Genomic DNA, 13,979 nt, shown 5'->3' with positions numbered 1-13,979 from the left:
GAACCCCCACCCCTGAGCTGTAGGAGCTCAGCACATCCTTCCTCAGAACCAGCCCTGGAGATTTTGTCAGAGTGGCCCATCCACATGTGGAAGACTCATCCTCAGAGGCCACTTTGTCCTTTTGAAAAGCCAGGAAGTGGGGAGACCCACTTGTGACCCTGATTTTGGTGGGGCTTGCCAGATTCCCCTGAAACCAGAGAAGCCTATGACTCCTGAGCAAGCAACCCCTGAGACTTGTTAAAGCCAGGGGGCCAGTGTCTGGTGTTGAAACAGACAAGATAAAAGTGTGGAGTAGGTGGTTTGTTTGGTTAATCTTGGTAGGAATAAGCCACCAGCTTTACAGTGTGCCTGACAGATTCTAAACGTTGTTGGGAGGCCAGTAAGATGGCTCAGCCCATAAAGGTGCTTGTGCATGCCTGATGACCTGAGTTTGATCCCCAGAACCCACAGAAAGGTGGAAGGAGAGAACTGACTCCATAAAGTTGTCCTCTGACCTCCACACACATGCTGTGGCATGCATGGGCCCACACACATACACTAGTAAAAAATTAAAAAAATTTTTAAAACCTCAAGCATATTCTTTTTATCATTTGGAAATCCCCTGCATCACCTAAGCCCCTGGATGGTGCCTGCTCTAGAGAAAACTGAGTGGACTCCCTAGGTGGACTAATGCCAGCTAGTAGAGGGAAAACTTCAGCCAATGAACCCAAGAGAGATGAGTTTCCAGATGAAAGTTTAAAGAAAGTGGTGGATAAAAAGAACCCATCGTTTGAACCCAGTGAAATGGAGTGAGCACTCCCAGCAAAGGCATCTCAGGAACACACTGCGAAAAAAGCCATGGGGCCACGAGCCCTTTTCTTGTGACCCTACAGGTTCCCCATGTACCTGCCAGGAGCTGGGCGACTCAGAGAGCCGGCTGCCTCCAACAGGCATCCCTTCCAGCCCTCTACAGGCTCACCGTCAGTCCTCAGCCCTCAGCCAAGGCAGCCTTCCTTCCTTCCATGTGTATTTTCTGTGTTCTCTGCCTCCACCTTTCTGCCGTCCTTACAGACAAGGACTGGGTGTTGTGTGACACTATTCCTGGGAAGATGTGAACAAGTGTCTACTCACCTCAAACAGGGAACAAACAACAGACCAAAGTAAGGATACCACAAAAATCTAACCTGGTGAACCAATAAGTTTTATTGGGATTATGGGTGAGGGGTTACTTACAAGAGCAGAAATGACTCAGAGATGCGTCACCAAAAGCCCACCCCACCATGGGTGCCAGTTCTAAAAAGCTGGAAACCTGGAGCCCCCTGCACAACCTACAGGTAGCTCAACAGTTAGAGAGTGTCTCCTCAGGGCAGCTCGGTTGGTCTGAACCTCTTCCAGGAAGGTCGGCTGATCTGCCACTTTCAGGTAGCTCAGGTGAAGGAGAGTGTCTCTCAGCTGTCCATAGGGCTTATATGTACTTGGGGAGGGGGGACATGGTGAATTTGATCATTTTCTGGAGCTTCCTGAAGCTTTTGAGTGGTTTACTTCCTAAGCTTGAGGAGCTTCCCTGAAGAATGAAACATTTCATCTCCCTTTAGAACATCTTGCCTCTTAAAGAGCCCCTCTCCAAGATGGAATGTTTTATCTCAGAGGAAATTGCTATACAACACAGGTCCTGATCATACAAAATGGCAGTATACACAGCAGTGCACCTTGACCCATCACTAGTTTCCATTGTTGTGAAAGTGATTTGATTTAAAATTCAACAAATGCCTTAAAAAATTGGCAGTTAATATCTAGTGCCTGATTATAGCCCTTTAACTATGAATCACAAGGATTAAGCAGTGATTTTCAAATGCACATTGTAGAATCTAGTTAAAAATGTCATTTTTCGACAATTTGGTTTTCTAATTTTTTTTTTCTTTTTGAAACAGTCTCCCTGTAGTCCCAGCAGACCTGGAACTCACTATGCAGAGCAGGCTAGCTTTGAACTCACAGACATTTGCCTACCTCTACCTCCCAATTGCTAGGATTAAAGGCGTGCGCCACCACACCTGGCTCCGATTTGGTTTTTTTATGTAACATTTGAGGCATTTAAAAGAATACTGTGTGCCAGGCGTGGTGGCACACACCTTTAATCCCAGCACTTGAGAGGCAGAGGCAGGCGGATCTCTGTGAGTTCAAGGCCAGCCTGGTCTACATAGTGAATTCCAGGACAGCTGGGGCTACAGGGAGACCCTGCCTCAAAAAGACAAAAAAAAAATAATAATAATAATAAAAATACTGTGGGGACTGGAGAAAAAAAAAAAAAAGAATACTGTGGGGACTGGAGAGATAGCTCAGCGGTTAAGAGCATTGATTGCTCTTGCAAAGGATCCAGGTTCAATTCCCAGCACCCATATGGTGGCTAACAACTGTCCGTAACTCCAGTTCCAAGGGATCAGACACCCTCTTCAGACCTCTGCGGGCATGGCACACATGTGGTACACTTACGTACATGCAGGCAAAACACGCACCCCTGTCATGCAATGCCCACAGAGGACAGAAGAGGCTGTCAAATCCCCTGGAACTGGAGTTACGGACAGCTGTTAGCTGCCATGTGGGTGCTGGGATTCAAACCTGGGTCTTTTACAAGAACAAGAATACTGTTCTTAACTGCTGAGCCATCTTCTCCAGCACCCATTTTTTTTTTTTTTAAAGAATACCATGGAGGGGATAGATGACTCAACGGTTAAGAGCATTTGCTCCTCTTTTAGAGGTACCTGAGTTTGGTTCCCAGCACCCATCACTACCATGTGTAACTCCAACTCCAGGGGATCCAATGTCCTTGTCTGGCATCAGTGGGCACCTGCACACAGATAGCATACACTCGTACACACACACACACACACACACACACACACTGAAAAAAAAAACAGAATACTGGAGTTATTCCATTGAAATGTGGTAACTGTGTGCCTACTAGCCTGTCAGTCTGAGAACTAGAACATTCCTCTGCCTTTGCAGTGTGTGCAGAAGCTGGCCCCATTCTGTTCCCTCTTCTGTCCCATTCACCCTATCCCATTCTTCTGTCCCTCCTCCCTAGAGGTAGCTACTATCCTGCATTTTGTGTATTTCTATATCACTGCCTTGATTTTTGCAATATTTTATTTACTATTTTTATTTTATGTGTATGAGTATATTGCCTGCATGTAAGTACACCCCTGTTGCACAATGCCCTCAGAGGTCAGAAAAGCGCATCGGATCCCTGGGAACTGAAGTTACAGACAATTGTTAGCCATCGTGTAGGTGCTGGGAATTAAACCTGGGTCCTCTGAAAGAGTAGCAGTGCTCTTAACCGCTGATCCATCTTTCCAGCCCCCACTCTCTTGATTAAAAGAAAATAACTCCTCTTGAAGAGGACCTGGGTTCCCAGGACCCACATGGTATCTCAAAACCATCTGTTCCATGGGATCCAATGCCTTCTTCTGACCTCCAAAGGCACCAGACACCCATGTGGTGCACTTATATTCATGTGCACACATAAAATAAATAAATAAATCTTAAAACATATTTTAAAAATAATAATCTAAACCATGTGTGGGCCTGTAGTCCTAGCACTTTTGAGGTAGATACAGGAGGATTGCTATGAGTTTAAGACCAGCCAGGGCTACATAGTGAGATCCAGGTCACCCTGGGCTACAGGCTGAGACCCTGTCTCAAAACAACAACAACAAAAATAATTTTTGTCTGAATGTATTTCTAAGCAGTATATTATTTAGTTTAATTTGTGAAATTTTGTTTATAAGAACATTTCTGATATCCCTTTTTTTCCATTTAGAATGCTCACATTTCAGGCAGGTATGGTGGCTTACTCCTGTACTGTCAGCACTTGGGCTGGGGGCAGGAGGATCAAGAATCTGAGGCCAGCCTGGCCTACATGAGACCCTGTCTCAAAACAAAAAGTTTCTAACATTCATCTATGTTGTTGTATATGCAGAAGCAGTTCTAGAACCTGATTTTTCTATATTTCTATATTGCATTTTTGCTGCTGTCTGTTTGGAGAGCCCTGAACTTTTCCTCTCAGCCAACATCCTTACTATGAAAGACAAATAATAGCAATTACTACTTGGGGTTGTAGGGAGTACTAATGCACTATTGAACTGGTTTTTTTTTTTTTTTTCAATAAAGTGTTTGGGGGCTGGAGAAATGGCTCAGTGGTTAAGAGCACTGGCTGCTCTTGCAGAGGAACCGGGTTCAATTCCCAGCACCCACGTGATGGCTAACAACCATCTGGAACTCCAGTTCCAGGGGATCTGATGCCTTCTTCTGACCATTGCACAAGTGTACTTACATACATGCAGGCAATACACTCATACACATAAAATTAAAACATTAAAAATTTTAAAAAGTGTGTGTGTGTGTGTGTGTGTGTGTGTGTGTGTGTAAGCATTTACATGTGTGTGGAGGGTGTGCCTGTGCACACTCATGGAAGCTGGGGGAGGATTAGAGTATTGGGTGTCCTGCTTGTCCCCTCTCTTCCTTGGAACAGGGTCTCTTACTGACCTAGAGCCAGGCTGGCAGCCAGCAAGTCCCAGTGATCTTTGTGTTTCCTCCCCAACAGTGCTGAGTGTGGCCATATTCAGCTTGTATGTAGGTTCTGGGGATTTGAACTCAGGTTCTCATGTTTGCATAGCAAGTGCTCTTACCAATAGAGCCATCTCTCCAGTGCCTGTATCTCCTTTCTGGAGAAAACAAATTCTTCTAGTTGCTTACTGCTGGTTCTCTGGAGATGACCCACCTTCCTTCTATGGTTCTTTTAGTCTGTCAAGTTTGTGTTGGTAGAGTTTCGTCACCATGTATCCAGCTGTGAATTTCTTTTTATCATTGATCCATGCTGTACTTCCTATGAGTTCATCTTTCATCAGTAGAGGAAAATTCTTCATTATTAAGGTTTTTGCTTCTATTTATTTGTTTGCTTGTTTTTGACACAGGGCCTTGTTACGTAGCCCAGGTTGGCCTTGAGCTCACAATGATCCTCCTGCTTCAGGCTCCTGAGTGCTGGGATTACAGTGTGAGCCATTGACCATTGTACTTTTCAATAGTGTCTTTCTTCTGCTCTCCTTATACTTTCCACCTGGAAATGACAAGACATGTTAAATCTTTTGCTGATGTCCATGTCCTTTAACTTTTCTTTCATATTTTCCATCTCCTGTATTTTTTGTGCTACACTATGAGTAATTTCCCCAGATGTACCACAGCTCACTTATCTTGTGTTTACCTATTTTCATTCAGTTTTTAAAACAGTCAGAGTTGCTGGGCATGATGGTATACACCTTTAGACCTAGCACTCAGGAGACAGAGGCAGGCAGATCTCTCTGAGTTTGAGGCCAGCCTGGTCTACATAGTGAGTTCCAGGGCAGCTGGGGCTACAGGGAGACCCTGTCTCAAAAACACACACAACAAAAACAGAGTTATTAATTTTATAGCATCTGCATTTGTAACTATATCTATTTGTACCTGTTGGGCCTAAATGCTAATCATTTGGTCACTCTCATGGTCTCTTTTTTTTTTTTATTTAATTTAATTATATTTTATTTTTTGTCTTTTTGAGAAAAGGACTCCCTGTAGCCTAAGCTGCCCTGGAAATCACTAGGAAGACCAGGCTGGCCTTGAACTCACAGAGATCCACCTGCCTCTGCCAGGTGCTGGGATTAAGGGTATGAGCCACCACGCCTGGCTGGTCTCTTACTTCTGACTCTAATTCATTACACATTTGATTTTTTTTTCTTTTTCTCATATTTTATTTTAAAACCTTTTGTGACATTTATGTATTTGTGTGGGTGGGTGGGTGGGTAGGTGGGTGGGTGCATGAGTGACATGATGCTCATGTGTAGATGAGAGGACAGCTTATAAGAATCAGTTCTCTCCTTCCATTGTATGGGTTCTGGGGATTAAGCTCAGGTTGTCAGGTTTGATGGCAAGTGCCTCTAATCACTGAGATATCTCATGAGCCCTCCATATTTTATTTTTAAAAGTAGTTTATCTATTATTTTTATTTTATGTAGAGGAGTGTTCTTGCCTACACGTATGTAGATGCCACATGTATGCAATGCCCGTGGAGGCCAGAAGGTGTCAGATCCCTTGGCATTGGAGTTGCAGACTGCCATGTGGATGCTGGGAACCAAACCCAGGTCCTCTGTAAGAGCAGCCAGTGCACTTAAGCACTAAGCCATCTCTCCAGCCCCGTCCATATTTGATTTTTGAAAATGGTTCATAGAAGGTTATTTAATAATCTATGCATGACAATACGTTATTCAGTTTTGTGAATATGTATTTATTATTTGTCATTTCTGTGGATTCTAACTTATGATGGCTTACATGGTGATGATTTGTGTGTGTGTGTGTATGTATGTGTGTATGTGTGTGATCTCATAATTTATTGAACTCAGGTGCTAAGCACCTGCACTGAGACTTGCTTTCCTTCAGAGAGTGCTTGCATTTGACTGTGTGAAGCTTTGGTATGGAGTGTTTAGTGGCGTATCTGCAGCTCTTCCTGCAGAGCTAGGTTCTATAACACTTTCTGTCACACCACACTTTGTAGTGAACCTCCTCCCTGGGCCTCTTTGCTCCAGGACATACCCTACCATCATAACCTATCTTTTTTTAAAAAAATTATTTACTAGTATTTTTAAATTTTTAAAAAATTTTATGTGTATGAATGTACTGCCAGCATGTATGCAAGTGCACCCGTGTTGTGCAGTGCCCTCAGAAGTCAGAATAGGGTGTTGGATCCCCTGGAACTGGAGTTACGACAGTTCTTAACCGCCATGTGAGTGCTGGAATTTGAACCTGGGTCCTCTTCTAGAGCAGTCAGTGCTCTTAACCACTGAGCCATCTCTGCAGTCCCTAGTTATTATTTTTATTTAATGTGTATGAGTGTACTGCCTGCATGTATGTAAAGGTATCCATGTCATGCAATGCCCATGGAGGTCAGAAGAGGGCCTCAGTTCCCCTGGAACTGGAGTAATGGACAGTTGTTAGTTGCCATGTAGATGCTGGGACTCAAACCTGGGTTCTCTCAAGAACAACCAGTGCTCTTAACCACTGAGCCACCTCTCCGGCCCCACAGCCCTAGCTTTTATGTTCATTTATTGCTTCCTAACCTTGTTTGGGTCCACTTCTTTATTTATTTTTTACCATTTTTCAGAGAATCTTAAAATGCATATAAACTGTAATTCAAATCAAGATTTACTTGTACTGTATCTAATGGTCCCTTTATCTTGCTTTCCAGACTGCCAAAAATAGATGTCCACATGGTATCTCTAACTGAGTAGCCATTCTTGGATGAAGATTGTGGAGGATCTTCCTTTAGTACAACTTTAAACTCCTCCTTCCCTGAAGTTCGTGTCATCGAACTTAAGTTGAGATGTACATGTTGATTTGGAGAAATCACTCACACCTGGCAAATGAAAATCTCTTTACTATTTGTTTTCTACAAAATGGGGATATAATTATGATCATGCACCCACACATTGTTTTTAGGCCAAAAAGAGGAACTACACTGAAAAAGAGCCCATCTTGAAAAACAGTAAAGTGAGAAATGAGATTTAATGCCAGGTGCAGCAGCACACACCTGCAATTCCAGCTATGTGGGAGGCTGAGCCAGGAGGATGATGAGTCTGAGTTCAGCCTGCTATGCAACATAGTGAGACCCCATCTGTGATGCTTAGTCTTGGTTATCAACTTGATCAGATCTGAGATCAACTAAGAGACATACTTCTGAACAGGTCTGTGAGGGCACTCTCTGCAAGGATTAACTGAGGGGGAAAGACTGTCTCCCAGCAGAGACCAAATATAAAGAGGACTGAGGGAAAAGCAGCACTGTTTTTGCCTGCCTGCCTTTGCTCCTTGATGGTGAATGCATCTACCCTATTTCTACCACTGCTGTTGCCATCCTTCACTGACATCAGAACCCAGTTTCTTCGGCCTTCGCACATGGGCTGAAGATCAGTGGCTCTCTGGGTGTTCCCCAGGCCTTCAGTGCCAGAGTGTGACTGCTGAGGCACCTTGCCTTGTGGACTGAGCAGGCACCGTGTTTTCAGCTTCACCAGTGTGAAGACAGTGTTGGACTACCCAGCCCATATTGTATAAGCCAATCTAATAATCTCCCTGTGGTATATATTCATTCTACCAGTTTTGTTCCTCTAAAGAACCATAATGGGCCAGACATGGTGGTGCACCCCTTTAATCCCAGCTCTTAGGAGACAGAGGCAGGCAGATGTCTGTGAGTTCAAGGCCAACCTGGTCTACAACATGAGTTCCAAGCCAGTTTGGGCTACAAAGAGACCCTGTCTCAAAAAAAAGAACCATAGCTAGTATATCATGGCAGCGGGGGCGGGGGGGGGCACAGGTAGCTTTGGCAGTTTGCTAAGCTCTTTATTTATAAGCACTGACTCTTCCAGCAACCTCCGTAAGATGAGTCCTATATTAGTTACTTTTTAAAACATATTCATTTATTATTTTCTGTGTATGAGTGCATTGCTGCATGTAGGTATGTGCACCTGTACCTACAATGTCTGTGGATGACAGGGCATCAGATCCCCTGGAACTGGAGTTATGGATGGTTGTTAGCCACTATGTGGGTGCTGGGAATTGAACCCGGGTCCTCTGCAAGAGCAGCCAGTGCTCTTAGCTACTGAGCCATCTCTCCATCCCCTATATTACTTTTGTTGTGACTGTGATAGACTATCTAACAAAAGCAACTTAAGGGAAGAGGGGTTTATTCTGGGTCATAGTTCAATAGTAGGTTATCATGGAGACAAGATGGCCACAGTCCCAGCTCCTGTCTGTAGTGGTGGGAATGTGAGGCTGCTTATTCACATCTCAGAGGATCAGGAAGGTGAGAGCTCCCACCAGAAGCAATAGAAGCCTATAACCCTCAAACCCCATTCCTAAAACCCCATACCTGCCTTTAGGTCCCATGTCCAAAAGGTTCTACAACCTCCCAAAACAGCATCACTATCTGGGGACTAAGGGTTAAACACAGGAGCCTGTGGGGAACATTTTACATTCAAACCATACCAGGTACTAATATTCTGATTTAATAGTTGAAGAAACTGAGGCTCTGAGAGATTAAAAGTGTAAAATGATGGTACTGTTATTTTTTTTTTTTTGTCTTTTTGAGACAGGGTCTCCCTGTAGCCCCAGCTATCCTGGAACTCACTGTGTAGACCAGGCTGGCCTCAAACTCCCAAAGATCCACCTGCCTTTGCCTCCCAAGTACTAGGATTAAAGGTGTGCATTACCACGCCTGGAGGATGGTACTATTATTTAAGCACTTTTGACTTTCATTATAGCATAATATCCAGTTTGGTTATTATGATGAGGGGCAGAAGATTCCTTATGAAAGATAAGTACAACCATCTCTTGACTACCTGGATGATTTTCTCTCTGGTAAAGAATGTGTGCATGTTCCCTGAGGTATCTGCCATGCTGAAATCTCCACTCTGAAGGAGTGATGTGTTTTAGATAAAAGCATCTTTAGCTATGAAGACTCCACTGCAATTTGTACAGCTGTGTAATCGAAACCACTGAAAAAGCAAGTTAATCTATTATTCTACTCACAGAACAGCAGTTTGATTCCTATGACTTCTTGGCACATCTGTTTGGGATATAAATCCTGAGCAGACTGAGCAGTCACTTTCTAAATCTTCGAAATGCTTTACTAAGCAAAGTCTTTAGTGTGGTTAAGGGAGAAAAAAATTAATAGACTCCCAAGTGAGTGGAGATGTCTAGCTCACTGCAGAGTGTTTAAAGCAGGTGCAGGTGGACTGGGAACCTGAAGAAGGTACACTTTGAGGTACAGGATGGCACACATGCCTCTAAGTGCCAGAGGTGAACTCTCTTACCAACCTGAGATAATTAGAGAGGGCCTTTGGGGAGTGGGTTGCCCATGTTTACAACATGCTTAATTTTTCTTGTTGGCAAGAGTTCAGATTACATCTAACAGGGCTTGAAAAGAGATGCCAATTATGATTGGTCATGCCCTTTCTGGTAAAATTTCTACCTTTTCACCTTACTGAGTCACAGGACCTTGACCACAACTAATTGGACACCTGGCAGCATCTGTGACTATAAACCATTTCCCAACTTTTGTCCGTGTACTTTAGTTTTAGGAGACGAACAGAAGTCAAGTCTGCAGTAAGAGACACAGTGGGAGCTTCAGTTTGGTTATGTGCCAGAACCAGAAGGATGTAGAGATGCAGAAGGTACAGTAGCCATTTTTTGCAGCCACCTATAAGACTAGGTTGAGCTGGCTGGTATAGAGGAGGACAGGGCTCACTCACTGAGAGGTTGAAGGCCCCAAGGGAAGAAGGCAGTGGCTGCTCCCTGGTCCACTGATGCAGTTCTAGATCTTCTGAAGTCTTTCTGGTTTTTACATACTTTTTTTTTCTTTTTGAGACAGGGTCTCACTATGCAATCCTGACTGGCCTAGAACTTGCTGTGTAGATCAGGCTGGCCTCGAACTCACAAAGATCCACCTGAGTCCTGGAATTTGGCCAGCTTTTTCTTTTTTTTTTGTTTTGGTCTTTTTGAGACAGGGTCTCCCTGTAGCCCCAGCTGACCTGGAACTCGCTATGTCGACCAGGCTGTCCTCGAACTCACAGAAATCCGCCTGCCTCTGCCTCCCGAGTGCTGGGATTAAAGGTGTGCACCACCACGCCGGGCTTTTTCCTTTTTTTAAATCAACCTTTCGACTTGTCTATGAGTAATATGTAACTTACCTATTTCTTGTAACCAACATAGCACAGTTTGGATCAGATATTGCATCAACATTCTGTCTCCTGCTGCTCTGGGTAGTAATACCTAGACTCTATTCAAAAACACCCTGTTTGGTTGCTGTTTCAGTAGGCCCCCTGCACTGCAAGTCAAAGAAAACTACATCAAATGGACTTAAATGGGGGAAGATATTGCAAGGACTAGTGTCTGATGTTAAAGTCAAGTTTGGGGGAGAGGAGGCACCTGGGTTTTAGGAACAACTGAAACTCAGGACTCAACTATTAAGACTCGCTCTTCCTCCCTCATTCCCCCTCCTCAGCCCTCCCTCCTCTTCTTCTTCCTCCTTCTTCCCCTTTTCTTCCTGTTCCTCCTCCTCTCTTCCTCTACTTCCTCCTCCTCTTCTGTTTATTGAACCGGGGTTTCCCAATCTCATCCAGGCAAACCTCAAACTTGCTCTGAAGCTCAGCCCAGTCTCAAATGGATAATGTTCCTGTCTCTGCCTCCCAAGTACTGAGATTACAGGTGTGTGTCATCAAGCCAATAAACAAATACACAAACAAACAAATAAATAAAGTAAGTAAGCAAGCAAGCACCTCTCTTGATACGAAATATATTTGTGTGGAAGAGAAGATAGGGTCTTCTGTGAATTTCTCCATCAGAAATTTGCAGGTGGTGAATGGTTAGGGTCCTGGCAGAAGTAGGGCTTGCCCAGACCTCATAGCAGGTCCCTTTACACCATAAGGGCACTTACAGGCTCAAGGACACTGCAACAGGATCTAGTGCTAAAACTCACCACCAACCAAGACACACCCACCCACGGCCACCGGAGGGTGCCAGATCATTGGACTGGGCACCTTCTCAACTGGTCTAGGAGACTGTTCTTGACCTGAGGGGGAAAATATCAGATCAAGAAGTGTGCATTTGCTGGTTTACTGGCGATGCTGTGCCCGGTGGAGGTTCCAGGGTCCTGGGTCAAGCCCTGCTACAAGCCTGGAGAACTGGGACAAGACCTCAAGCAAACAGAGCCTCAGGAAATCCCTGCTTGGGCTCTGTCTGAGCTGAGGTTTCAAATTACCGTGACTCAAGGAGTGAAACCCATTAAGGAGTCAAGACAAGGGAGATTAAGAACCAGATTGGAGTGGCAGAACCCGTAGAGAAGTCAGATAAAGCCAAGAGAGCAAGAAAAAAGATATGACCCGTGACTAATGGCGCCCGGGGAAGGCACTTTGTCATAGCATCTGTCCTGAGGGCTGCCCTCTGGGAGTGCCCTGCAAAATTCAGATTAGGCTGCAAAATTATTATTTCAATCTTAAAGTAAACTTTATTGATTAATTCAACTATGCACCAAAATGATAGATATTAAAGCACCAAGTTATAGTGAGTTCTATAAAAAAAAATTTTAAGGTGAGTTGTTTTAGCTTGTCTCTTTATTGCTGTGACAAAACACTCTGACAAATACCAACTTGGGGAGGAAAGGGTTTATTTAGCTTACATCTTTCCAGTCACAGTTCATCCAGGAGCTCAAGGTAGGAACTCAGGGCAGGAACCTGGAGGCAGGAGCTGGAGCACAGGCCATGGAGGACCGCTGTTTACTGGCTTGCTCCCCTGGCCTCTGCTCAGTCTGCTTTCTTATGCAACACAGGCCCACCTTCCCAGGGGTCGCACCACCCACAATGGGCTGGGCCCTCCCACATCACTCAACAATCAAGAGGATGCCCCATGGACATGGTTCAAGTTCAGTCCAATGAAGGCAATTCCCCAATTGAGGCTCCCTCAACCCAGGTGAGTCAAGTTGATGCTAAAGCTATCCAGCACATGAGTAAATATGTAATTTTCCAAAATGTACAAAGTATTTGCCAGTTATTACTAAAATCACACTTTTTTGTGTGCCACCAGAAAATTTATTATGGTCTGAAGTTATAGAAAAAAGAGAAAGTAGTAGTCAGAAGTCTAGAAACTAGTTCACAAACATTTTGGGCTGCAGAAATATGGATAATATTGAAAAAATAAAATAAAATATTTTGTGGTGGCACATCCTGATAATCCCAGTAATAGGAAGGATGAGGCAAGAGAATTTCATGTTCAAGGCCAGCCTGGACTACAAAGTCAGATCCTGTTTCAAAAAATCCCAAACAGGCTATGCATGGTGATGCATACCACCACACACACAAAACAGGCAAATGTTAAACAACCAAGCAAACAAACAAAAAACATTATTTGTATTCCCATCTGTCTTAATTGATCTTTGAATCTTATTTTTAAAACATAGTTTCTGAGTGTGTTCAGTTTGATATTTTATCTTTTACATCCACTATCATCTCACAAGTGTCTCTATAATAATTTTTTTTGGTTTTTGGTTTTTGGTTTTTTTGAGACAGGGTCTCCCCCAGCTGGCCTGAAACTTGCTATGTAGACCAGGCTGGTCTTGAACTCACAGGGATCTGCCTGCCTCTGCCTCCTGAGTGCTGGGATTAAAGGCATGTGCCACCACGCCCAACAATAAGATTTTTATTTTTTTGTCTTTTTGAAGCAGGGTTTCCCTGTAGCCCCAGCTGTCCTGGAACTCACTATGTAAATCAGGCTGGTCTTGAACTCACAGGGATCTGCCTGCCTCTGCCTCCTGAGTGCTGGGACTACAGGCATGTGCCACCATGACCTGCTAATAAGATTATTTTTAATGACTACATATGGGAATCATGAATTTTATGTGGATATATCACAAATTACCATTGTTGAATACCAAGTTTGTTTTCAGTTACAATTGAACTAAGGTAAATACTTTTATGCCTAAACTCAGATTCACATTTTGGATTATATCCTTAGAAGCTATTCTTTTAATATGTGTGTGTGTGTGTGTGTGTGTGTGTGTATATGTGTGTACTGGGGCTGGAGAAATGGCTCAGGGGGTAAGAGCACCAACTGCTCTTGTAGAGGACCTGGATTCAATTCCCAGCACCCACATGGTGACTAACAATCATCCATAACTCCAGTTCCAGGGGATCCAATGCCCTCTGTCGTCCACAGACATTGCAGGACACAGGTGCACTTACACATGCAGGAAATACACTCATACACATAAAATAATTTATTATTTATTTATTTTTGTGTACATGTGTGTATATAATGTGTGTGTAATGTTTGCCTATGAGGGCATGCACTTGCCACTGTGTGCATGTGAAGGTCAGATGACAACCTCGAGTGTCCAGCCCTGCCTTCCACCTTGCTTGAGACAGGGTCTGTCT

This window comes from Nannospalax galili, unplaced genomic scaffold, assembly GCF_000622305.1.
Source record: "Nannospalax galili isolate Female #2095 unplaced genomic scaffold, S.galili_v1.0 scaffold879, whole genome shotgun sequence".
NCBI classification, from domain to species: Eukaryota; Metazoa; Chordata; class Mammalia; order Rodentia; family Spalacidae; genus Nannospalax; species Nannospalax galili.
The sequence above is the reverse complement of the archived record's forward strand: the minus strand, read 5'-3'. Positions refer to the sequence as shown.